The following is a 27,648-nucleotide window of genomic DNA, read 5'->3' as shown; positions in this document are numbered from 1 at the left end:
CTCATTTTATAGGAGAGTAAACTTATAAGCACATAACATTTTTATCACGGTTACTATCGGATTGCTTCAGGCAAACAACTGAAGTTATTACTTAAATTGCTTATTATAATTATATATATATAAGGCTGTCGAGTGATAAACGCAAACATTATGAACGTGCATATAACGTCTCGTGGCGTGATATATGTATAATTTATATCGGTGTTTCTCAACCTGTGGTAAACGGAGAGCTTATAGATGGTACGCCTAAACAAAAATAATCTGAACTATTATTAAAAATATATATAGGAGTTTTCCAGACAAGTTGAACTGCAGTTTGTAATTCTTTTTGTGCCAACATATATCTGTGCGCAAAAAATGCATTTTCCCACTTGTTAGTTATTATATACTATATAGGTATACAAAAAATAAATAGGTGTAGAAATAAATTTAACGAAGAAAATGATCTAAGACTTAAAGTTACCAGCATATAGAGTTCATTCAAAACAACACAAATAGTCTCATTAAAGTATGTATTTAAATCATAATAATTAATATAATAAAAATAATAACTGTCAACATATTTATTTTACTTTTGTGCATTTTATTGTATGTTTATATTTTCATAGTTATGTTGTTCCTAATAAAAAGCGCCAGCCACCAGGTATGTAAAATAACGTATACATATTTTTTATAAGCAAATAAAAAATGTTATTCGACCAACTGACTATATATTTTATCAAAACAAATTTCAAAATGTGTAGGTGGGATCAGGATTTTTGTTTAAATCCCGAAGCTTTTAAGGTTGAGAACCGCTGCGCTGATCCTTACAATATCGCGCTCGATCAACAACCATGTGCAGTTCGGTCACACTGTATCGGTGTACTCAGCTGTCACGACCCCCTCACTGCAGGATCTCGACCACTCTCCGTCTGCCCAAAAGTACGGTGGGGTAAATACAAGCGTCAATATCGACGTGTTCCGTACAGTCGTCGGAGGCGTGCAGGCGTTAAGGCGCATGTTCGGGCGACCGAAAACGAACTGCACCGTATCACCCACGCACTATCCGTAATTGAATATACATCCGGACGAGTAGTTATAGCGGGGCGGAACAAATAAAAAAAAAAATACGATTCGATGGGGAAGAAAATTAAGATCTAATTGACTCACACCATCGTCCAAGTGACGATAATACTCCGCGGACGTCGGGGGTGTCGTGTGCGCACCGTTTACTCTCGTGCCTGTACGTATAATGTTATACATCGTGTTTTACACACACACACACACACACACACACATATACACACATACATACACTAACGCCTACTGTGCGCGAGTGAGGCTCCCGCACGTGCGCGTCAACAAAACCCCTTTTTGGTCGGGCGACTGGTGGGGGGAAATCTCGGCTAGGGACATTGCGCAGGAATGCGTCGAATTATGAACCGCTACACGCAAAAAAAAAAACACCGAGACAACTCCAAAGAGAAGGAGTAAATATCGTTTACGATTATCGTAGTAAAACGCGAGTAAAAGGATTGAGGATTTATTATGACGTTCTGATCATTTTTTCGTTAACGAATATTATAATATTATATTATAATTGTATTCATTATATTGATTTGTTGCCGTACGTTATTCTGTACGATAATTTTTCTGTTTTACATTAAACTGCGCGGTCCTTCCGAAATTCTAACGTTTCGTATTTACACTATTCTTCATTGCTTACATTTGCGTGGAGAACGTATCATATTGTTTCATTTTTTGTTTATCACTTTTTATTCACGTGACAACGACCAGTTCGAGTAACGTAATCATTTTACGAACCTCGTGTCTATTAACATAATTTATTTTATTATATACACACACATACACTCGTGAACTGAACTTTGTCAATGGAAGGTGAGTCGAATGACCTACTAACAAAAAACTTAGAGTACCGTAGCTGTTGTTTTGGTAGATTTAGAGTCTGTCGAGCCATACGTGTAGAAGTCTTAGACGACGATAACTTGGCGAATAAAATATAATCTAACTATGTATCAGTAGTAGTAGTATTAGTATTATAGTAGTAGGTCATTCGTTAGTGTAGACCTTCGGATGGGTATTTTCATCTCGCCCTTCACGTGTGTATACGAAATCTGAAACTTCCGCGTACGCAGTGGACTATATAATCCATACGTAAAATATACAATTTTCTATAGTACATATTATCATGTATGATTCGCTTACAAATTAGACCATAAAACCACAGTATATTATTGATATACGTAATAAAATTGCATACACACTATCTCATTACTGGGTCAATAGGTTAAATCGGGTCATGTATACAAGTAGCAAAATTCAAAATTTTAAATAACAAATCCACACTTATCAATTTCTACCTCAGTAAATATATACATCGATTTAATGCTTTTAGCTTTCAAATCTACGTCAATATATTTTATGTGTACACGTGTTTACATCAACTTTGAAGTTGATATCGACATTTCTAATGTATTTAAAAATTATTATAAAATATTCGAGTGAGCTAGATTTACACTTATCATTATTATACCTTATGTTACAATTGTTTGTTGTCGATATAACCCAGACGAAAAATAATTTTTTTTATTTGTTGATTACCTACGTAAAAATGATAATTTGATATCATCACTGATGGTCTGTCTTCTTTATCTCTAAAATAGCAAGTGTGTTTATATGGTTTTCAACCTTGGTTGTTAGGTGCGTTGGAAAACTGTACTCTCGAATATATCACTAGAGTGCGTTGGTGTTACGTTGAATTTCCTTCCGGTGGAAATTATATTGTATTACAATACAATAGTTTTGAACGATCTTGTCGGATTTTCGTTAAACCAACAACCATTTATGTAGAGAGACAAGACTATCTGTTTGGCACTTGTATTGTTTTACTCTCTTTTAATTAGTACCTATGGTGCTGAGTTATAAATTATAATAGGTAATTACCTATAAAATTAGACAACAATAATAACATTACATTCGAAAGACGACTCTTCAACATTATTTGATTTACAATAAAATGATAAAATGAGATCAATAAATATATGTGAAAATGATGCTTAAAAGCTTAAAATAATATTTTGTTTGAGTAGTACAAAGTTTATGATAGACCTATATACACAATGGCCACATGTAGTCTCAAGCTATTGGATTAATGTATGTATACACAGAAGATAGGTATAGGTTATACCTATTGAGTAAGGTAAACGTTCAAACCAAATATTAATATCGGATACTTATAAATTATAATATACCTACAACCTACAAATTACACAGGTACATAAATCGATAGATGGATTTGGATTAATATTGAATAGGTAGGTGAAACACACATAATTTGCATCCTGCAATATCTTACAATATAATTAATAATAATGTATTGTTTGATGTTATGGGTTACTGGATAATATTTACATTACCATGCATAGATTGTAACACTACAATAGTAATTTATAATTTAGACGTCAGTGCATAATAATATTGAGGGCTTTAAAATTAAATAACATAATAATATGACACAATAATAAGAAAAGATACAATCATATATAATATAAAAGGTTTAAATAAAGATTCCTACCTACAAAATGCTATTACATTCTGTGAATGTACGTTACTTCAATAAAACTATGATTTTTAAAACATGATGATGTACCTATGCTTAAGTTTTAATTGTATAAGTACAAGAAATTTCTTTGATAAGAATCATTTATCATTTCAAAAATAAAATATGATACAGAATACATTCCCAAATGACACACAATTATGTGATCAAGTTTAATTTTAATTGGAAATGTGACATTTATTTATAAATCATGTAATACATATAATATAGTATTATTTAAAATGAAAATACTAACTAAAAAAAATTAATACCGAAATAGGAATGAAGGGGAAAATGGATCAATGCGCCTAATTACATTAAATTTATTAAATTAATGTCTAATTAAATAATTAGATTTTTTATTTTTTTTGGCGTCTTATTTCTTCATTTTAATTTTAGTTATAAGTATAATGATGAGCAAATCTTTTTAAGCATCTGATTTAATTTCTTATACTAGCACTAACAAATCTTAGTTATTCAAATAAAATGTATTTCTGTTTAATACGTTTAATAAGAGTTATTGTAATTGCAATTCAAAACAAATTATAAATACTTATTATTCATGTACAGATTATGATGTATTACAATGTTGTTTTACAATATACCAATGACCAATAACGTAATAACAATATAAATAATTATATATTATATAATTATTTTTTAATCAAAGAATTATGTTAAGAAAAATTAAGATAATATACTAAATTAAGATTTATTACAAATAGATTAAAGTAAATAATATGATTCAACGACTTTTATAATATAATAGGTTTATTTTTTATTATGTTATAAACATATTTATCTACAAGGTCTTCCAAATTGTATATTATATGACATGATCATGTAAGGTTTTCAAACATTATAGTTTTCTAGTAATTATTAATTATATCTATATAAATGTATAGAATGTTACAATGCCATTTTATTGAAAATTGTTAGCAGGATTCATCATACTAACAAAGTAACAAATGTTTTATTTTATAAATACCAAGTAGGTGCCTATGCAATTTTTTGACCATAAAAGTTGTAGAACCATCAAGTTTAATTTGATTTTTTTTATCCCATTTCGTTTTTTATATAATTTGTTTAAAACAAAATATTTTTTCGTATAAGTGAAAATATACTGCTTGAACAACTTTGAAATTTGAATTTTGAATAGCTAATTGTTGTTTAGAATGCAATAGTACTCTTTTAAAATGTTAACATTCCTAACTCAAATTTCAACTATTACGAAACATATTTTATCGACCCCTACTGCTACTGATAGTAGACTTCCAACGTATGCACGAGTCCAGATTTTTATACTATTTTTTGTTATAAATATTACAGAAATATTTTTTTTATACATATATATATATTATACACGATTCCATTGAATAAAAGTATGTGTTTATTAATTATTTCTTTAATATAAATATAAACATTAAACTTACTTTTATAGTTATTAGAGTCATAGCCCATTGGTGGGTTGGTATTACAATTAATCTGATGATAAAATGGTTTTAAATGCATGTGCTACTGTGTCTAAATACTGTCCAAAGTAACAACATTATTAGCTGTTTGAAGAAATTCAATGAATATATTATCTCAAAACACATTTTCTATAAAATTAACCTTAATTTCTGTCGAATACCAAGATTTACGGAAAAACTGCAAACTGTTAATATCTACCTATTTATCGGAAACACTTATATTTTACATGTGAGGTAATATTTTACAAAAAACCTTTTATTCGTATTTGATATAGAATAACATATGTTAGGTATACATACCAGAAATACAAATAAATGTTTAAACGTTATTTACAAAATATAATAATAAATAATAAAAATATAAAGTTCTTGGGTGAAGGGAATTGGTAAATGGGGAAATATGCTGGAAAAAATGTTTATATTCGAGTTGATCTTGTATATATATATGAATATATAACCCAATAGTAAATCTAAATCGATATTATATATATATATATATATTTATTGCTATAGGTATTATAAAATATATTATATAATATGTACATATATATTTTTTATATTATGTGAATACTGAGTATATGGTATAATATGGAATATACATTATACACTATACCTCGATCAACTAAAAATTGGGTTTTACGAAGGAGAAAAATAAAACATGTAATTTATAAAAAGCCCATAAATCGAAGAAATATTAACCTGATAGTTTGCAATTCAAATGTAATTTTCTTAATAGGTTCAACACGGTTCATTAATCTTGTCTCTCAGACTCTCGAACAATATTAATTATATATAATGGTACATTAATTCTTTAATATATTTTTAAATTTTATTGAATAAGCTATTTAATTGATTAATTTTTACGCAACTAAAGGAATTTTTAATTACAGACACCCGGATTCCATGACGAATTCTTTGCTGTCTAAATTTGTCTTTATTTTGTCAAGGCACGTAGTTTATTTCTTAAAAAAAAATACTCAAGTGTAATCGTATAATCGATTCACTGAAACGTTATCATAGAATTATTATCAAACATTTTTAAATTTTTATTTGTATTTGATTGTATCTGTATTCCATTCTTATTTCAAACCTCTATAATATATTTTATTAACAACATTTAATAGGTACTTAATAAAAGTATTACGATTTTTTTTTATACATTATTCATTCATTTTTCAAATAATATTATAGGTTTTAGGATTCAAGCAAGCAGTTCATTTTTATAAAACATTTACAAAAAAGAACGTCGTGTCATGGATAAAATACCTATACTCCTCTATTTAATATATCAATTGGGTTGGTATATTATATAAATATTTATCAAATTGTATTGGTTCTTATAATAGTTTTCATATATTATAATTATGAAATTACAAAACAATCTACAGTAGGTATGGCCTTTTAATACAGACCCTTTTGTAATTTAATTTATTAATTAATGTATTTAAAAAAAATATGAAATATTTTTAAGAAGGTACGTTAAATTTATTTTTTGTAATCATATTTTAGAGTAGAATTCTACCCACTAAAGTGTAAAAAATAAGCAATAAAGGGAACTGAGTTCCTCTCAAAATAATTTATTTTAGTAATGATTTATCATAAATGATCATATATCATTGTCTCGCACCAAGAATAACGAAATAAAATACTCAATGATATAGGTAGTAGGTACTATGTTGTTAGTTGTATTGTTTATAAATAAAACAAATGTTTAGTGTAGACTGCAGTAGATAAGTAATTTAATTGTGTATAAAGTCTCATTACTAGACAAGAAAAAACTATGGCAGTTTTACTGTATCTTACAGAACTTGTGACACTGTAATAATACAATTGGAAAACAATTGTGATCAGAGCTCAGTATAAACTCTATAGTTTTTAGGAATAAGAATAAGAAATTGAAATATTTAATGTGCTTATAAAAAATATTTATGAGTAAAGGTTCTTTAAATGTGTTTATTATGTTACACATATGACTACATAGATATCATTAAATCAATGTGACATTATTTTGCAGGTGTTACATAATTTTTAGCTTATGTACATTAAAATTATAAATTGCATAAAATAAATACCGGGAAAAAACAATTATAAGAATTATAATTCTATTTAAAAACGGTTTAAATTGTATTAAGTACCTATATCTAATTTTATTTTAAAAGGTTTACTAGCATTTATAATATATTTTCTGAATTACAATAAGATGCAACAAAAATTCTAACATTACTATTGAAAGCTCCATTTGTGTCAAATATTTAATCTATATTAAATGGATTGTATGCAGGACGCAGGTTGATGACATTTTTATCTAAATAATTTATTCGAATACAAATGTGTTCGAATAGCAAACCATAAAAATAAAATGATATCACAATTATTTGAATATTTTGTATGTTTTAATTCCAAGTGTTTAACTTTTCTTATGGTATAGGCCGGTAATATTGTGTTTTTTTAAATTTTAATTATACATGATTGTCTAGCCGTTTAATTATATAAAAGAATGTACTATATTATAATATTTAATAAGCAATATCACTCTTATAAGTTATAACACTGTACAACCAATATTAATACAATACCTAGTTCAGAATCTAAAATGTAGTTAAATATTGTAAGTACTATAAAAAATCTACAATTAATAATTAAATATTGAAAAAACACATATTTAACGATTTAAATGTCTGTTTTAAACATATGTAGGTGAACTAGCATCATATTTTATTTGTTCAGTGAAAACGATATTTATTTTTATCTTACTATACAGGTTATAACCTAGGGTATATTATTTTAACAGACGACCTTAATAAACCGCTAGAGAAAAAAATGAAAAACCACTAATACTTGGCAATATTCGTTGCACACGTACCGGTACTTAAGACCATCATCGCCGCCCCAGTTTGCTTACATAAAAACGACGAGTTTATGACATTATTTCGTATCGTATCTTTCTTCACAGCACCCTGTCTGTAAAAATATCCAACATTTTTACCATTTCGTTTTTTTTAAACGTGTTGACATCGCACGGTAGTAAAACGACTATAGAATATATCCATACGCGTTCGTGTCCCCGTGCAGTGGTGTATGTATGTACGCGTATAACTTGACCTATATATAAATGAAAACCGTTTTTAGCGTTCCCAAGGGATCTACTCGATGTTCCTCAGGAACCCTCTTCCTCTTCTTTTTCCTACTCATCCTCATCACCCTATCATAATCGCTATTTTCGAATGCGATTTGCTGACGCGTGGACTATATACAGAATGATTCATAAAGTTTGTTCACCCCCATAGGCCATAATACGAATATGTAAAATATTAAAATTTAAAAATGTTCTTATCTCGCTTTAAAATTGATATATCGTAAAAAGCCAACGTACAAACACGAATAATGTTCCTAAAATTAAGTTTGATAATAAGTTATTTTACTATAATACTGAAGGTATACAACACAAAGTTAGTTCTGCTGAACGTACATTTGCTATGTTGTGCGTGTGGGTCAATAAGAGAAAACAAATAGTGTGCTGCTAACATCCTTCTAATAACTCATTTATTCAAATTCAAAAGTTTTGGATTCTTTAAGTATGCGTAAGGACTATAATTTCAAATAGATACTTATATTTGTTATCATTTAATTTCTGTGGTCGTACACACTTTTTTTTCCAAATGAGACCAAATTTTATAATATATATTTTATATTTTATGTAAAATCATAATTAACGAATTTTATCATTACAGTAGGTAGGTAATTAAACGTTCGTGAAGTTGGCCCACCTAAGTACTTCAATTTTTTTTAAAGCTATGCCATTATTTTGCAAGTTATTTGCAAGTATTTGCAAGTCTATTTTTAGAATTTGCAAGTCCAAACTTTCACCGTGAATCCAAAAACTGAAAAGGTGGGCCAACTTCACGTAGCCCACCCATTTTGACCGAGAACTTCAAAATCGGTATCAAACGAAAGCTAATGATTAGCAAGTATCTGAAAGCCCCTTTTTGAAATTTGCAAGTCCATCAGGCGGCCGCTATACACTTTTGAACTTGTGAAGTTGGCCCACCTACTTTGTCCTAGAACTTCAAAATCAGCACCAAATGAAAGCTACTGATTAGCCAGAATTTGCAAGTCTGGTTTTAGAATTTGCAAGTCCATCAGGCGACCGCTATAAACTTTTGAACTTGTGAAGTTGGCCCACCTACTTTGTCCCAGAACTTCAAAATAGGTATCAAACGAAAGCTAATGAATAGCAAGTATTTGCAAGTTCGTTTTTAGAATTTGCAAGTCACTCGGGTGGCCACTAAGAGCTTTCAAAGTTTGGAAGTTGGCCCACCCAAGTTGTCCCAGAACTTCAAAATAAGTATCAAACGAAAGCTAATGATTAGCAAGTATTTGCAAGTCTACTTTTAGAATTTGCAAGTAACTCGGGCGGCCAGTAAGAGCTGTCAAAGTTATGAAGTTAGCCCACCCAAATCGACCTAAAACTTTGAAAATGGTACCGAACAATAGCTTTTCATTTGCAAGTATTTGCAAGTCCAGTTTTAGAATTTGCAAGTCATTAAGGTGGTCGCTAGAAGTGGTTTCTTACTTTTGAAGTTTTACTGTTGCCATTTTTTATTCAAATTAGTTTTTTATTTTTATCGGTATCAATAACACATATTTTATTCGTTTTTTAATGTATGATTGATTATATGTTGATGTGTTGAAAAAAAATGAAAGCACTGTCGAAGTGTTATGGCAGTATGGCACTATTATTGTTTGACCATAAATTTAAGGCTGTGTACGCCTACGGTATAAAGTACTCCTTATAAGTAGTCTCGCTGTTTCTCAAAGACCTGAAACTTCAAAGTGGGTAGGTATCAAACGAAAGGTAATTATTATAACAAACATTTGCAACTTTGCAAGTCACTATGGCGGCCGCCATTAGCTTTTGAAGCTGGGAATTTTGGGCCAACTGTTTCGATCGAGAATTTTATAATTGGTTATCAAATAAAGCTAATAATTTTAAAATATGCTTGTGGCTCGCTTTTACAATTTAGAAGTTACTCAGGGATTCATATCTTATAACCCCTAATTAAGGCTTTCAAAAATATTATTATACCATTCCTTGTACCACGTTTGTATTGATTTGTACGACACTCCTCGCTGTTTTGATTTTTGGAACCAAATCTGCAGTTTTAATCGTTTAGTCTTTAGGTACATTCCGTTATGTCTGTATGTTGTAACTTATAGTGTACCATAGGAGTTTAACCTACAGTGTAGCTTATGCATATTGAACATAACATAGCTTAGGTATATTAATGTATGTTGTATATACAATGGATTCAATATTTATTTACTATTTATTTAATATTTATTTTTTTTATTTAAATTAATATTATATTACATTTTACTTAATATAGATTTTTTTTTAATAAATGTAGATTTATTTTATTCAACTATCCTTTTAGGATTCCGTACGGTAAAGCGGGTCCCTATATTACTAAGGCTCCGCTGTCCGTCCGTCTATCACCAGGCTGTATCTCATGAACCATGGAAGTTAGAAAGTTGAAATTTTCACCGATTATGTATTTCTGTTGCCGCTATTACAACAATTAATACTAAAAATCCTAGAATATAATATAATATAAGCAGTGTTGCCAACATGTTTATAGCTGATGATGGTACGGAACCCTTTGAGCGCGAGTCCGACTCGCATTTGGACGGTTTTTTAATTAGATTTAGATTTTTTTCATTCATTTTAAATTTTTTATTCAAATTAGTTTTTTTATTTTTATCGATATCAATAACACAGTTATTCGTTTACAATTTGAATGTATGATTGTATGTTGATGTGTCTTCAAAAAATTAAAGCACTGTTGAAGTATTAGGGCAGTATGGCACTATGATTGTTCCAGGCTCGATCAGAAATAAATTGAGGCTATGGTGTACGCCTATGGTGTACATTATGATATAAAGTATTCTTTATAAGTAGGTATATTCACTGTTTCTCAAAGAACAAAAAAAATATTGTGGACCAACCTTAAATGCATTCGTTTAGAAGTTTGGAAACAAAAAATAGTGTATATTTTGCATGTACAACAAAATAATTATAAATATATAAACTTGAATAAAAATTACAAAACATAAACGTTATAATTCATGTTAGTTTATAATATCATAAGTCCAAAATGGTAGGACATATGCTGGTTCAAAATTCCCAGCTTCAAAAGCTAATGGCGGCCGCCATAGTGACTTGCAAAGTTGCAAATGTTTGTTATAATAATTACCTTTCGTTTGATACCTACCCACTTTGAAGTTTCAGGTCTTTGAGAAACAGCGAGACTACTTATAAGGAGTACTTTATACCGTAGGCGTACACAGCCTTAAATTTATGGTCAAACAATAATAGTGCCATACTGCCATAACACTTCGACAGTGCTTTCATTTTTTTTCAACACATCAACATATAATCAATCATACATTAAAAAACGAATAAAATATGTGTTATTGATACCGATAAAAATAAAAAACTAATTTGAATAAAAAATGGCAACAGTAAAACTTCAAAAGTAAGAAACCACTTCTAGCGACCACCTTAATGACTTGCAAATTCTAAAACTGGACTTGCAAATACTTGCAAATGAAAAGCTATTGTTCGGTACCATTTTCAAAGTTTTAGGTCGATTTGGGTGGGCTAACTTCGTAACTTTGACAGCTTTTACTGGCCGCCCGAGTTACTTGCAAATTCTAAAAGTAGACTTGCAAATACTTGCTAATCATTAGCTTTCGTTTGATACTTATTTTGAAGTTCTGGGACAACTTGGGTGGGCCAACTTCCAAACTTTGAAAGCTCTTAGTGGCCACCCGAGTGACTTGCAAATTCTAAAAACGAACTTGCAAATACTTGCTATTCATTAGCTTTCGTTTGATACCTATTTTGAAGTTCTGGGACAACTTGGGTGGGCCAACTTCTAAACTTTGAAAGCTCTTACTGGCCACCCGGATGACTTGCAAATTCTAAAACCAGACTTGCAAATTCTGGCTAATCAGTAGCTTTCATTTGGTGCTGATTTTGAAGTTCTAGGACAAAGTAGGTGGGCCAACTTCACAAGTTCAAAAGTTTATAGCGGCCGCCTGATGGACTTGCAAATTTCAAAAAGGGGCTTTCAGATACTTGCTAATCATTAGCTTTCGTTTGATACCGATTTTGAAGTTCTCGGTCAAAATGGGTGGGCTACGTGAAGTTGGCCCACCTTTTCAGTTTTTGGATTCACGGTGAAAGTTTGGACTTGCAAATTCTAAAAATAGACTTGCAAATACTTGCAAATAACTTGCAAAATAATGGCATAGCTTTAAAAAAAATTGAAGTACTTAGGTGGGCTAACTTCACGAACGTGGTAATTAAAGATAAATAACTCAGAAATTACTTGTCGAATTTCGATTTAAATTTATTAGAAAAATCAAGTTTGTACCACCACTCAGTGGAAAAAAAATTATTTTAAAATACGGCATTTCAGTATTTATAAAAATTCAAAAACCAGGATTAAAAAAAAATTAAAGCATTATTAATAAAGGATAATAGTGGGATGAGCGTGCTCGGTGAATTACCCTGTACGTAGTATCACTAGTATCACTGTATATATGAAAATAAAATTATAAAAACCTAAGTCAACGAATATCGTGCAACACGCGAATTCGGAAAACTGTTGGCCACCGCTAAAGTAGTAATAATAATATCCCTAGGGGACAGTCGTCGCCAGTGGCCGATGTTGATTGTCCGATCTTATCCGTTCGATTGCAAGACATATATTAATTATTTCCAATCGGTGGTTATCTCAATAGCAGACGAATACTGTTTGATAAAAGTATATTTGTGCTGTTCCAGTCTTTCACGAATAAGAGAGGTAGAGAGAGTGGAGTACAGAATGAAAGAGGGAAATAGTCTTTCCGGTCGACGTAGCCATGACTGACAAAAAATCTTTTTTTTTGCTCTTCCACGTCACTTCAAATTTTTCCATCATTTTTATGACAGTTTCCTATGTAATTTATTCGAACTCTTAATATTTTCAATTATTGCTTAAATAAATTTATATTTTATTTTACGTTTTCATATACACGTTATTAAGTTAGGTGGATACTAAATAAATAATGAAAATAATAAATAATCATTAATTTTATCCGTAGAAATATTTTTGTACCTATTCAATACCCTTTGTAAATATAATTTACTAAATTGCAATATGTAACTATCATAATAATATTGTATAATAATTAATTTTTATTGTTTTTAATGTGTATTTTATAAAGTACGCAAACAATAAATATTTATTTGTAATTTAAGACACGAGTTTTGTATGCGTATATTATAGGTGTGGATATTATTATTGTTAACGTTCACTCCAAGGTTTTTCCTCAGATATCACGTGTATAGTGTGTACAGTTCCAGTTTCCAGTATCGTACAGTGTACACTCAGTATTACATGGTGTTTTCTGTACGCCATTTCTATTTCCTTGAAAGCATAAAGTGTAACGTATAACGCCAATAATTGATTTTATATTTTCTTTAATGGGATTGTAAGCAGTGATTTTCTGTATTTGTTGAACACGCGTGGTACATAGGAATTTGGATGTGATATTTCCATCATACTATTCTAGTGAACTGATAAGAGTTCTGGAAACCTATTTAAATTTATTGTCATGTACACTTGAGATGGAACCACTTTTAATTTTATTTCCTTAAATCCTAAAAAAGTAGAAATTAAAAAATTGGCTTTTTAAAATTATTTTTATTAATTAAAAAAACGAGGGGAAGATCTCAAGTAGACTACGAAAAATTCAAATCATGTTTTCAGCATTTTTATCGAATTACTAGATCAATTGGTACGTTGGAAATATAACTCATCTAACTCCTATATGTTATGCTCGTGTGTGTTAAACAAAGGCAGAAAATCACCACTTATTCAATACCCTTAACCTTAATAACATGTTAGACAGTATACATATTTTGGTACCTCGTATACATAATACTCGTGAAAACAATCATTTTTAGAAGTTTTAAAAGTTGGTTTATTGAGTCCATATCCGGGCAATCTATTAACATTTGCAAACTAAAATTAATAAATGCAGCTGTTTATTTCCAGTACCTAACTATTTGTATAAATTTGCTTATACAAATATATTAAATTTAGTTTTACTATTAATTCAATTCTAATAAATATTATGAATTACGTTATAGGTTCTTAACTGATGTAATCTCATAGGAGCATATACAATAAACAATAATATACACTAAGTTTATAAATATGTATTATATATATACATTATACATTATCTAATAATTATTTACTAGCCCCTAGGGCCTAGATGATATCGGACATTGGTTATTACTTAATAGTTATTCCTATAATTTATATTTGATTTTAATTATAATCACTATATTATACATTATGGATTTTAGTGTAAGTAATTAAAATAAAGTTAGTCAACTGTGTTCAAAATATATTTGAGAATTAAAATAAAAAAATAAGTAACAATAGAATTGCATACAAGGATTTCACTTTAAAGTATTTGTACTCTCTTTAAAAAAAAATTATTATTTTTTTTGTGTTTTCTGATAACCCTAGTGAGCCGTTTTAAACATATGATAAAACAAATTTTAAATGTTGACCCATGCATTTCTGTTTATTATTCAAATAAATATGTACATTGTAAGGTTTAAAGATGCCTTTATTTCGGACGATTATCGTCTTACACAATGAGACACCTGTAGTTATATTTGAAGTTCTTTCTGGGTTTTATTCAGTGTTTGGAAAACACGCGTTCTATTTTATGTGAACGAGCCATAAACGCGAACGACCTTTTCGTTCATTAAATTTTCATTTGATAAAAAAAAAGTGATAGTAAATAGTAATAAATATTATTATCAATGATATCCCATATGGCCAAATATTGAAATATGAAATAACTAACAAGATTGGTTTTAAGACCTCATTTAAGAAGGTACTTCATTATATTATTAATTAATATACGTGAACAATTACGAAAACATGAGGTACAAGGTATTTCCAAGACGGTCGCGTTTTTTTATTATAAGTTATCACTCATTCTTATCACTCCAGAACATGGTTTTAGAAGATAAGGTCCGTAATAATAACTAAAAATATTGCAATAATAATATTAGAAACACTGAACGTGAAATGAACGTGAACGCAAACGCATTCACTATTTTAGTGAACGTTCCAAACACTGGTTTTATAATTTATTAAACATACTATTTACATTATTTGTTTCAAACTAAATACTTATATATGATATACGATATACCAGACTTCTAGAAAAGTGCTAAGGTGGAAACTCGTTTGCGCACATATTAAAATATATTTTAAATTTACGACAACTCGTTGCGCACAAAATAGTGAACAATGAAAACCAGCTGGTAGGTATAGTTTTGAGTGTACATGGTGTCTTAAACTGCCCGAACACGATCAATATTATTGATATCAATTGAACACCTTTCAATTAATAAATTACATACTTGGTTCAGGCGTTTGAAAAAAATAAAGTGTTATAAATGAATACTCGAAAAATGATTCTGAAATTGGAAGGTGGCTATTAAACACTTTTTCGGTTTATCTAATTTAAACTCTAATGAAGTTCCGTACGAATTTACTGAAATAATTTCAATAGCTCCTTGTAGAATTATGGGCTAGTGCAGAACCAGACAATAGCACAAGAAAAACGAACGGAGCTGAAAACGTTCACATGCACTTCAATAGTAAATTTTATTATACCTCCCACCTCTCACTAATGGGAATTCAAGTCAATACTGATTTAAAAATAAATTCATAAAAAAATAAAGAAAGAAAATACCCGCGCGTAAAAAAGAAATATTAAAAAAAAAATTATATGAAAATATTATATTCTGATTACAAATCAAAAAAAATTGATCTTTTAACATTTATAATGCAAATGCGTACCAATAAAATTAAATATGTATTAAAAAATAAATAAATTAATGTTTTGATATGAAAAATGATTGTAATTGTAATTTGTGCAATTTGTAAATCTTAATGACTTTTTTGTATAAAAAATGATTGTACCTAATTGTAATTTGAAAAAAATTGTGAATAATGGCTTTCTAAGGAAGCGGTTCAAACAATATTTTTAAACCCGCTAGTCATATAACATATAAGTTATGAGTCATATGACATCAGAATATGATGAGACAGAAAGTCATAATAGCCTTATAAGGTGAAGGAAAACGTTGTTTGAGTATAATAATTGTCCACCATCAGTAATGATCAATTCAAAAATTTGGACTTTGGAGGTAAGCAGATTATGTACACTATACGTGGATAAGTTTCATTGAGAAAAGGTTTCTATTGTTCGTAAATTGTGTGCAAATGAGTTATGTTTTTGTGAGCAAATGAGTTTTAAAAAAGGTAAATGTGCGCAAATTAGTTGTAGCCAGTGCTAATCATGGTAAAAAAATAACAAATAAAAGAGCATAATATTATAATGTATGTATAGTATTTTGTTTATGTTCCATTTAAAATCGTGAATTGTTTGATAATTGATATTAAAGTTTCGATATCAAATTTTATATTCAAGTTGTACAATCTCGAGAATCTAAAATTTGATGGCAGGATTAGATTATAAATTTATGATGCAAACTAATTTTACATCATAATATATGCTTACTTATTTATATCTTAATTTGATGAAATTTGATAAACAAATTATTAATACAGTAATACCGAGTAAACGTAATGAGAGGACACACTGGTGTATCTAATTAGCCTATTCATAACGCCGTATAATCGTTATCTAATTATTGTATTAAAATACATTTACATTTTTTTAAAAACATATTATTATCACACTCGTAAATTATAATGTAAATTACATAAGTGGTTTACCTACACTGCCCATCACCGCACAGTGCAATCTTATTTGTATTATTGAAGCATGTCAACGTAAAAATTTATTGTATGAATTATTCAATTATAAACTCAATAGCATTATATAATATTTATTTTTATGTGCGAAAACAATAAATCAAAAATAATTTTATTACGAAAAACGGGAAACGGAAAAACAGATAATGTGACATTGGTGGACAGTGATCGTTGGGACAACAACCCGTTTGGTCGTATAAATAAAAAAATCCGTTTGATTGTCCAACTCATTTAAACCGCTCACGTCTTGCCACAAATGCTGTGCATACATCATCTTCTCGTCTATATCTATAAATAATGGTTTCAAGGTCACTCCCTTGCTTTAAAATTATTATTATTTTAGTCGATAGGAGAAGAAATTAATTTAACGTAATATAATATAACGAAAAAATAATATTATAGGCACTAAACATGCATAGCACACTACAGTACATAAAAAAATATAACATTCTACCCTAACGAGGATATAACACGGTTGCCATTTCTCCATCATATTTCATCATCAAGACGTTTTACGAGAAGGTCATTTGAAATAAAATTTGCGGTAAATAAATATTAAACTTAAAAGATATAAAGTTAAAAAAATAAATTATTGTTATTTCCATTCATGGAGCACGAACGAGTTGTTCAAACGCTATCAAAATGATCGACGATTTTCATCTTTGCACCGTAACCGACAGATACGAGACATTTAATGGTTAAACCATATTATTGATTTTATGAAATGTATATGTATAGAAATGTTTAAATATTTAAATATTCTTCATCATTTATTCTCGAATATTCGAAGTTTTTAATTGGAGACTATTTCTCTCACTCTTTTTTTTATAGAAACTTTATGTTCGACATGAATTATTGTTTTAGTTTTGAATAAATGTCTTGTCTGTGAGGGAGTGGGGGTGGGGATCGTGTGAAACAAACACCTGTTCACGAAACCTCGAATTGTATTTTTCGAACGCGCCTAAATAAAGGTATACCGTTATTAAATATTACACTGAATACAAATATATAAAGGGTAGTATCTAGTGTTTGCTATATAGCCAGTATTTTCTATTTATTATTCATTATGAATCCACAATAGCCGATGCATGCTTAACCAAAAAAATTGTATTTATCAAATGAATAACTATTACCAGCATGTCGACGATAATTCAACTGGTATACAGAAATTACAAGTTACGAGAATTTGGAAATTATTTTGTACTCAAAAATTCATAAAATATTCAAATTAAATACCTAAAGCATTTATGTTTAAGTATAACTGATTTCTACATTGGATATTAAAAATGTTCAAACACTCGCAACCGGCGTTGTTATTAAAGGTCGGATTTCCTATACGTATTTCGATTCATTATTAGAGTATACTATGGCTAGTGGTCTTGAGTCGAGGTTCATACAAATTGTCCATGGAAAGTAAGGAATTTTTTAGTCAAAATATTTATTTAAATTTTTAAATAGTCAGTAATATTATTATGTACATACCACCTTTTTATACATGGATAAGATTCGTAAATAAAATCTAAAATATTAAAATTATTTTTCAATTTATTTTAATGGGCTATAGGGAGACTTTTTGTTGTATATTATGTTTAAACTGCACATTTATATTTAGTAGTGAGTGGCTGGTATATTCGGTAATCAGTATTTGAAGTCCAAAAAAAAAAAGAATACTGAAAAAATCCCCAATTTTACACACATAGAGAGCAGTGGGATATAAAAGGTTGTATATTATAGTATTGTACGTATTACGTGTATACATCTACATATATATTATTCATTTGTACAAAATAATTGTGGATTATAAATTATTAAATTATACGTGGGCGTAACACGAAACTAAATACCACCTGGAGTGGTGAAACAGGAATATAATAACGCAATATATGATGAATGTGACATCAAATTAATTTAGAAAATGTATGGGACAGAAACAACCTGTGAATCGACAAAGACGGCTCTAGTGAAGTTAGTAAAAGTTCATAAAATTTGTGATGGTCACACAAAGATAGTAGTTTGATTTAAAAGAGTGTAAAAAAAGTTTTCAGTAATGACTGTAGTGTACTAGTGTGGCATTATAATATATGTGCTGTAGTTTTATATCATTATTCAAACATTGTATAATAATGTATAATAGTAAAAACTATGTTTCAAATTAATACAAAATATAAGAAAATTTGCACAAGTATTTTTCGTAAAAAATAAAAAAATAGTAAGTAAAATCTGCAGTAACTTATAGGTATATATAAGTTAACTATTTGTAAATTATAATACTCTGTAATAAAATCGAATAAATGTTTGAGTTTCAAACTGTTGTTGTGGTAGCCGTAAAAAAATACACAGTTGTGTGTAATTCTCTGCGATACTTAGGTTTTATTCAGAGAAACACAGTTAGTTCAAAATTAATGATTGTATCTATTATTATATAAATGTGATTAGGTAGGTGGAATTCTCCACCTAAAAGGTTGCTAAACGAATGTTTACAAGGGCCACTATTATATTTTCTATGTTCAGTGGCTGCATAGTGCATAATATATATTTTGATGTATGTGTATAGAATTTTTAGGTGTGATGGCGGATGCTATGGTAGTAAAAATTAAAAAACACGAACACGAGCGGACGGGTGACGGCCATAATATAATTACACATTTCTACATAGGTACTATATACTAAATTTGGTACCTACTTTGATTAAAACGAACATAAAATAATTAAAGCTTTTCCGCCATTATTTTTTGGGTTGGAAAAATGACCGTGAATTGCAAATCGAAATATACATTTATTAGTTATATTAATATCCATTTAATTTAAATGGCCATCTGAATTTGCCAATCGAGCGAATATTGAAAAAATATTTATTTGATGACACGAGTTCCTTATATCTAGTGTATTACAGAAATCTGTGAATATAGGTACTACGGCACTATAAGGCGCCAAGCACAATAGAACATCATGTATTCATGTCGAACCGATACATTGCTCCATTTGCCTAGGACTCTAGATAAACGATGTGAGAAAAACGTCGGGTCTTTAAGTATATTCCGTATAATTTATAAGTATATATACAATATACGTACACAGAGGCGACGACATCGTCTGCACTCATGGACTATACCGTGACGCAAGAAAAACCGATACGACACACAGCTCTCGGCAGCTGGATCGTTCACCCCCATAATTTATGGAATCACTTAATCCTCGACGTTAATGGACTGGCGCGACGCGCGTTCGATATAGCGTCCATTAATTCGATTAGAACGCGTCGACGTCGTATTAGCAATACACACACATATTGTATATACTAAAGCGCGCGCCCAATAGTCGAATTCGATGTGTCCTTTTAAAACGTTTTCGTTTTCACGACAAGCTTAGCGCGCACGTGTATAATATTATACATTATAGTCTGTTGTAGCGCTCTGTGATCACACGTTTTGCTGTGGGATGCATAACGTATGTCAATAGAAACCTCGAGAAAGAACGACGACGGTCTTTGTAATTTATATACATATATTAAATGTATAGATATTTATGTTATATTATATACGTGTGTGTGTGTGTGTGTGTATGTGTTATGTCGCGTGAATAGGCTTTACTCGACGCCGTACGCGGATCAAGCGGAAACGAGTTTTCCATAGCGAAAAATACAATCGTTTCGTTAATCGGTAACTGCTACAGTAGCAATAGTAACTGCTGCAGTTTTTTTTGAAATTATAAAAAAAGCGATCCGATATCTTTAATTTGCTGCGTTCCCCCGAGTACATGTCGTTTCGCCGTTTGTACGCGGGTCATATTATACGCTATACATATAATATGCATTCTGTAGCGTGCATGCGATTGTCCGCGGTGAGTATAATATGGACCATTGGCCCTATAATATATTATAAAATCAGTCGTTGTGGACGGACAGAGGACTGCGGTTCATCAATTTCCTTTCGCGTTTCGAGTAAAAAATGAATCGTGCACGCTATTAGTATAATCGAGCGTGCGCATTGTTACGTGACGACGACGAGGTGGCGGTTTCCCGAAAGTAAAAAACGAAAAAAAAATAAAATAAAATGACCGCCGTGGACTACGCCCCGAAACCGCACTCGCATAATAATAATATGCGTTACCCGAGTTCGTGTATAGGTTAGGTACTTGTGATAACTACACGTGCAACGGGTGTCCGAAGTTTGGACTTTCGCACGCGTGTGAATTTTCCCCTGGGTTTAGGCGACGCCGAAGCAGCCGTTCGTTGTACCCCGGTTATGATATTTTATAATTTATTTTTATTTTTCCTCATTAATCTCTCGAAGGTGTCCATCGAGTATCGACCGATTTCCCGTCACGTTCGAACGGTGGCGATTCCTGCACGACGTCGTATTTGTATTTTGTAGTACCATAGCTGTACCGTAAATGTATGCTTACATCATGGCGATACGATATAATATTATATTGTAACCTTATAATAATATAAACGTAGGTAGGTACGCTTCTATGATGTAGTGAAAATAAATTCATTGCCCCGAGCTGAGGCCAATTTAATGGGTGGAAATGCGTACGGTGCTGGTGCTTATCGGTGGTACTTACCTTTTTCATAAAACTATTCCGTACCGTTATTTCGTGTAAGGTTGCCACACCGGGAAATCATGGTTGAATAATATACTAGGTAGTTAGGAGTATAGTATAGACGAAACTGGAAACGTTAGAAAATTATTATTGTGTAATAAAAGGTCTCACTGCTATCTATAGGTATACTATGTAGATTTTATTAGTCCCGTTAGACAGATATTATTAGAACGTTCAGTTACGTATGACCAACATTATTTTAATATATTTTCATGTTGTGTAAAATGTGTAAAATTCAATCAAAATAATTACGTCAGAACGGGGAAAATCCTTGGAATTAGTTAAGTAAATATCGTTTTATAAGTCAGCGAAAAGACGGAAAAATAAATGGATGTACATTGTTTACACCTGCATATTAACTAACATTGAATGATTAAAATCGATGAATTTAAAGTTTTGAGTGAGCATAATCATATATTATATAGATACGGCGAAAAAATCAAATACCAAGTTAATTGTAAACGAAAAACAGATGTCTCAATTTCAAATAAGTTATGGGAATAATTATAATCGAGCTGATGATGAAAACCGACTTCGAAATGCAACATTCAGGTATATCAAATCAATCCGAAAAGCCATACGATAAAAAAGTGAAATTTATAATATGATGTTATTATTGTACTCTTTTTTTACCTAATTACGTTCCTCTTTTCACACAATTGTATTTAACTATTTTCTACTTTTTGACAAGTAATATTACCATTCTTTTTGCCTATGGTTATACGCTCAAAAGTTTTTGGGAAGCATGGCTCAAAATAATTTATGTTTGATATTTGCTTACTATAGTTATTACTGCTTAGGTTTTTTTTTGTGTTTATGCAAACTATTTTAAAAACTCCAAGGTATAATTACAGGTTTATTAAACATAAACTATTATGTTATAACATATAAAGTTTTAACTAAAAAACTTATAAGTTATACCTAAAACGACTATATATGAGTAACAGTGTTTTTATGACTGTAAAAAATATTTCTGTACATATAATAGTAGCAACAAGTGCGTGTGAGTCATTTAACACGTTCTTTAATTAAAGTTTTTATTGTAATTCTCCATAATATATTTATATATATTATATCGGTACATGGTTCGCTGTAAAACAAGAAGTCTAAATTGAAATTTATTAAATTAAATAAGATCCATTTACATCACTTTCTTTAAGATGAGAAAATAAAAGAACGTAAATTAAAACCGACGATATAATCCAACAATGTAATAGAGTAGGGTTAACTCAGTATGAATTATATAATATGTATGTATGCCATTCAACTACACATGTAGAATTCCATTTTTTTAATAACCAGTAACCTCATGATAAATGCGCAAATACCTATCTAGTATAATTATGTAATGAACACAAACATCACAAAATGTTGGAGGGTAATCTAAGTAGAACTAAGTAGAAGTCCCCTCTTCGTAGGGCTCTCGTTATCTGAGTAATTATAAATGGCTTTATTAAACCGATTTTCTAGATATTAAAAATATACCTCCACAGTATAATAATTAATAATAAATTACTAAAAATAAATTATTTTGAGGCATGTTTCCCAAAATGTTGAACGAAAACAGTGGTCGAAAAAAAAAACAATTATTATTAGGAGAAAAAGAGGAAACGGTTTTATCACATTTGGGCAAAAAGAGGAAGGTTATTTTGGACCATAGAAGTTACGCCCATCATACCCAATCGTGTTCCCAAAAAAATAATTCATACGCAATCGCAAGTTCTATCCAATTTATTTGTTTTCTCTCGCTTAGGTAATATAGTATAGTATAATTTTAGTAATATAGTATTAACTTACAGTATTGTATCTATACATCAATACATAAAAATAATAATATATTACATATTATGTACTAGTGTGCTATATAAAAATATCAAATATCAATAATATAGGTACGTAGGTACATTGTTTTATACGATTATTATCAACCACGTACACTACATACATACAAATGGCACACACAGCACTACTACAGCGGTTCATATACACAATATGCCGACTAATAATGTATACTATAATATAATATTATACATACATATTACATACATACATACATTTCAATTACCATCTATAATTTTCATAAGCACGTGTACTGATGTAATACTAGTAATAACCATACTGAGCATTGTTTGCACGGTGTCTGTGTGATGAAATCAACCGAATTCGAAAGGCGGAAACGTATACCGGATGAGGAGGAGAGGAACGAACAAATTACACGTGCATAAAGCTCTACACAAAAGCTGTCTCCTCCATTGTACGATGGTCCACCGCATAGGTATATACATAAGACTTGCACATACACACACACACACACACACACACACGATTAAGCGAGCATACAAAACCTTTAGTCTTGAAGAGGCACTGTTGATCAGTAGTCACTCGTGTGGGTGTTTGTCGAAGGGTCAGTGGACGCCAGGGATGTATTATACAGATGGCATGCAATATATTTATGTGTGCCGGACGAGAAAAGTTCGTTTATTTTGTGTTGAGAGTCGCCGTTAAAAGTGGTGTTTTATATAAAAATCGTCAGTCATCCGATTTGTTTCTATATTTTTCACTCTGATGTTTTCGAATACGTCACTAAACGCTTCAAGACCTATCGCCACCGCCGCAATACGCGCGACGATGTTGATGTGTTGCAGTGTCGTCGTTGGTCGGTAGGGGTGGAGGAGTGTTCCTTAAAATGTCTACTCTGGATACGACTGGCGAACAACACGTCGATGCGTATGGATATCATTGTCGGTCGGAAAAAAATAAACTAAAAAGTCATCGAATCGGGGCCGTGCGGCGGCACGAACGAACCACGCGTACACGTACCTTGTGTATACAACCGTATATAGTACCGAACGTAAGGCGCGTGCTCGGATCACCACACCTCGGCGGCGGCGACAGCGATACGCCGACGTATCCACCACACGCGCAGTCTGTGCGCATCGCCAGTGGTAGAAACCCTCAGGCCGCACTCGTCTTCGCGTACCACCGTGTGCAACACGCGTTCAGGTGTATCATCCTATCCCCGGTGTACGTCCGCGCCGTATACGCTAAACCGTCGCCACGGTCGGTCCTTCCGTCCGTCCACTCGTTAAATTTAATATTATTACGTATTCTAGCGATATTTACAATCATATTATAATATACGCACACAATTATTGTATTTATGAGTCCGTTGCAATACACATAAATTGTTTTCGTCCGCGTTAACTGTTGCTCGGCGCTCGAAACTACCTGTTGGACATACGTCACCGTCGCCACCACCGTTGCCGTTCTCGCCGGTTTTCCGCGCGATTCGTATAATTTTCGTATAATATATTATTATTATTATTATTCGTGTTACGTAATTTGGCGATCCCGATGACGCGTGCTCCGATTTCTGGTCGTTCACGCCGCCGCCGGCCGTACGTATAACCGTACAGTATATTATAATTTATTATTATTTTACTATGTGATCATATTATCGTCGTTACACACTGAAGCGTTGTGTACCACCACATGGTATCATAATAAATATATATTATGTGTGTGAGCTGCAGCTGCAGTAATATTATAATCACCAACATAATAATACTGTAATGGCATACGTCATACCGTTTGTCGTAACGTGTCTTAACACGATAGAGTTACGGCACCGTTTTTTTATTTTCCACCCCCCTCATCACAAAGACACTGTTAAGTCCGGGTTTATTTTTGTTATTTTTTGGTCCGATGAAAAGCTCTGCAGTCCGACGTTTTGCCAACGCGCGCGTGTATGTCAGGTTGTATATTATAATATTAAATTACACTTACACTATATGTACGTACGTGTTCGGTATAAATATATTATTATATGATGGCGGGGATCGCACGAAAACTGCACTAAGCCCAGTGCGAACCCCTCCGGACGAAATTCAAAAAAACACGCGATGTTATTATACGATCGTCTTGCTCTGTCGCAATCGCCGCTGGAAACTTTCCCGTACCAATACATGTCTATTGTACCTATAATGTAGTATATACATACGGTTTATCTGCTTCCGACACACTGTGTATAGGTATATTTATAAAAGCTGTCGTTACGTCCAGCCGTGTTTTTGACGGAAAAACGTTTAGACCTTATAGTAATGCTTGTGTCCGTGTCAATATACGTATTATATTGCCGCCGTGTATTATTGTCGCGCGCCCGAAGAAGGGCATGCGAACGACGTCTGCCGCCGATATATTTAACCAACCAGCTCTGCGAAATACGTCGCAAGTCAAGTGAGTAATATTCTATACGTACTTACGGAAAATAAATATTAATAAAACACTCTACGGAAAACGGGACAATAACTTCGAATATTCTCGATGGATCGTCTATACTCTATGTAATATGTATACCGTATACGTCATAATATAGTCGTTCGTATCGTACGGTATTTTGTATGGTACGGACATTATTGTAGTATATTTGCGTGATTGTGTACGCAGAATAAATTATATGCATGGGATCATAATTAAATATTTTCGAAGGTCCTCTATAAGAAATAAGGAAGCTTTTGATGTCCATTAAAATGTAATGAACGCGTTTATCTAAACTCTAAAGAAAGTAAAGGCAAAATCAAAAAATTAAATGAGAACGAATTAAAACCTCATTTAATCTAACATCAAAAATATTAATTAAAAAAAATAATTTCTCGTCTGCGAGCCTGATAAACTTTGTCCGTTGCCCGCAATTTGTTGACCCCTGGCATGAGCCCTTCTAGGCACATATAAATTTGAACCATACACTGCCCTATTCTCACGTATCCCACACGGGATCATACACAAAGACCGGCATAATATTATTGGCTATTGCTTCAACCACGGCACACATATATAATAATATTATGTGCGTCGTTATACTTACATAAATTTATACTTTTTATTCGCGACAATTTTACGCTGTTGAATTAAATATGGAATTTTTTAGTGCGAAACGCACCGAAACATACTGACGGCGCCGACGATTTTATTACTGCGTATATACGCGGCGCCGGTAATATAGATATATGTATATGCGAGGATATAAAACATATATTGAAGATAATCAAAGTATGCAAATTATTATTACGAATCAAGAAGATTTTTTGAATAGTTGCACAATCAACAACCTAATCGATTACTTATTGAACCTTTACCGTGATATTTGCAAATAGGTCACGAGTCATGACAGTTTATACTGTTTCTGAAAAGTGATAAACTGATAACCAACGTTTTGCGTACCTTATACAGACAATTAATTTTTATGAAAAATCAAAATAAATTTTGTATTAGGTACTGATGTTTTTTTGTTTTATAAAATATATATTCATATATCGCTAAAAATATTATAGCTGATCTATTTATTTTTGCTATGAGAATGACTTTTTGATAATACTCAATTATTATTATATTATATTTTATAATATTGTGCCAATCTATTTGAGTACCTATCTATTTCTTATAATGATTTAAGCATTTATTCATTAATCAAGAAATTAAGTTTCACATTAGTGTCAAATATAATACATTTTCTTTTAATTATTTATTTGAAGTTTATTGAATTTAATATAATGGTTATATTCAGCTATAATTTGATTTTATTATATTTTTTAACGAAGTACGTTGACTAGAATACTTCTGCGTGCATAAGTGTATTTGTTGAATGTGACACACTGACACTTCAATTTCATTTTTTCAAAGGTATACTGTAAATATATTTTTTTTTTTCATTTGCACAAAGTATATAGTATAAATACTTATTATATGACTCAATAGCCATGTAGCTTGTATACCTACATTTTGTAGAAAATTTATACGAAATAATGAATTTACTTATCGATAACATGATACACCTAGAAATTATTTTATTAATGCGATGGAAGTACACATATTTTATTTTACATACGTAAATTGACTAAATAGTTGAAATCATATATATTTTTTTGGAAATATTATTTCAAATAACAAAAAAAAACTCTATTGTAGGTCTGATTGATTATATAGAATGTTTTTGACGTAAAAATGGCAGGTTATATTTATAATAAAATCAAATTAATTATATATTTTTTAT

The 27,648-nt window shown here is 30.9% G+C and overlaps 1 protein-coding gene across 5 annotated transcripts in view; it reads left to right on the top strand.

Annotated features, from left to right (window-relative positions):
• The first annotated feature begins 1,001 nt into the window (after nt 1-1,001).
• Nucleotides 1,002-27,648, top strand: part of LOC132937915 (uncharacterized) — a 61,739-nt gene continuing 35,092 nt past the window's right edge. For 2 of the 5 annotated variants that reach the window (XM_061004519.1, XM_061004516.1), the window contains exon 1: nt 24,520-24,997. The gene's annotated coding sequence lies outside the window, so the exon portion shown is untranslated. Of the gene's footprint in view, nt 1,223-1,346; nt 1,879-24,519; nt 24,998-25,530; nt 25,836-27,648 lie in introns of those variants that run through there. The other 3 variants (XM_061004518.1, XM_061004515.1, XM_061004517.1) reach the window with 3 other exon arrangements.

The sequence above is a fragment of the Metopolophium dirhodum genome, chromosome 2 (genome assembly GCF_019925205.1).
Source record: "Metopolophium dirhodum isolate CAU chromosome 2, ASM1992520v1, whole genome shotgun sequence".
Classification (NCBI taxonomy): Eukaryota; Metazoa; Arthropoda; class Insecta; order Hemiptera; family Aphididae; genus Metopolophium; species Metopolophium dirhodum.
This window is presented reverse-complemented; position numbering and strand designations above follow the sequence as displayed.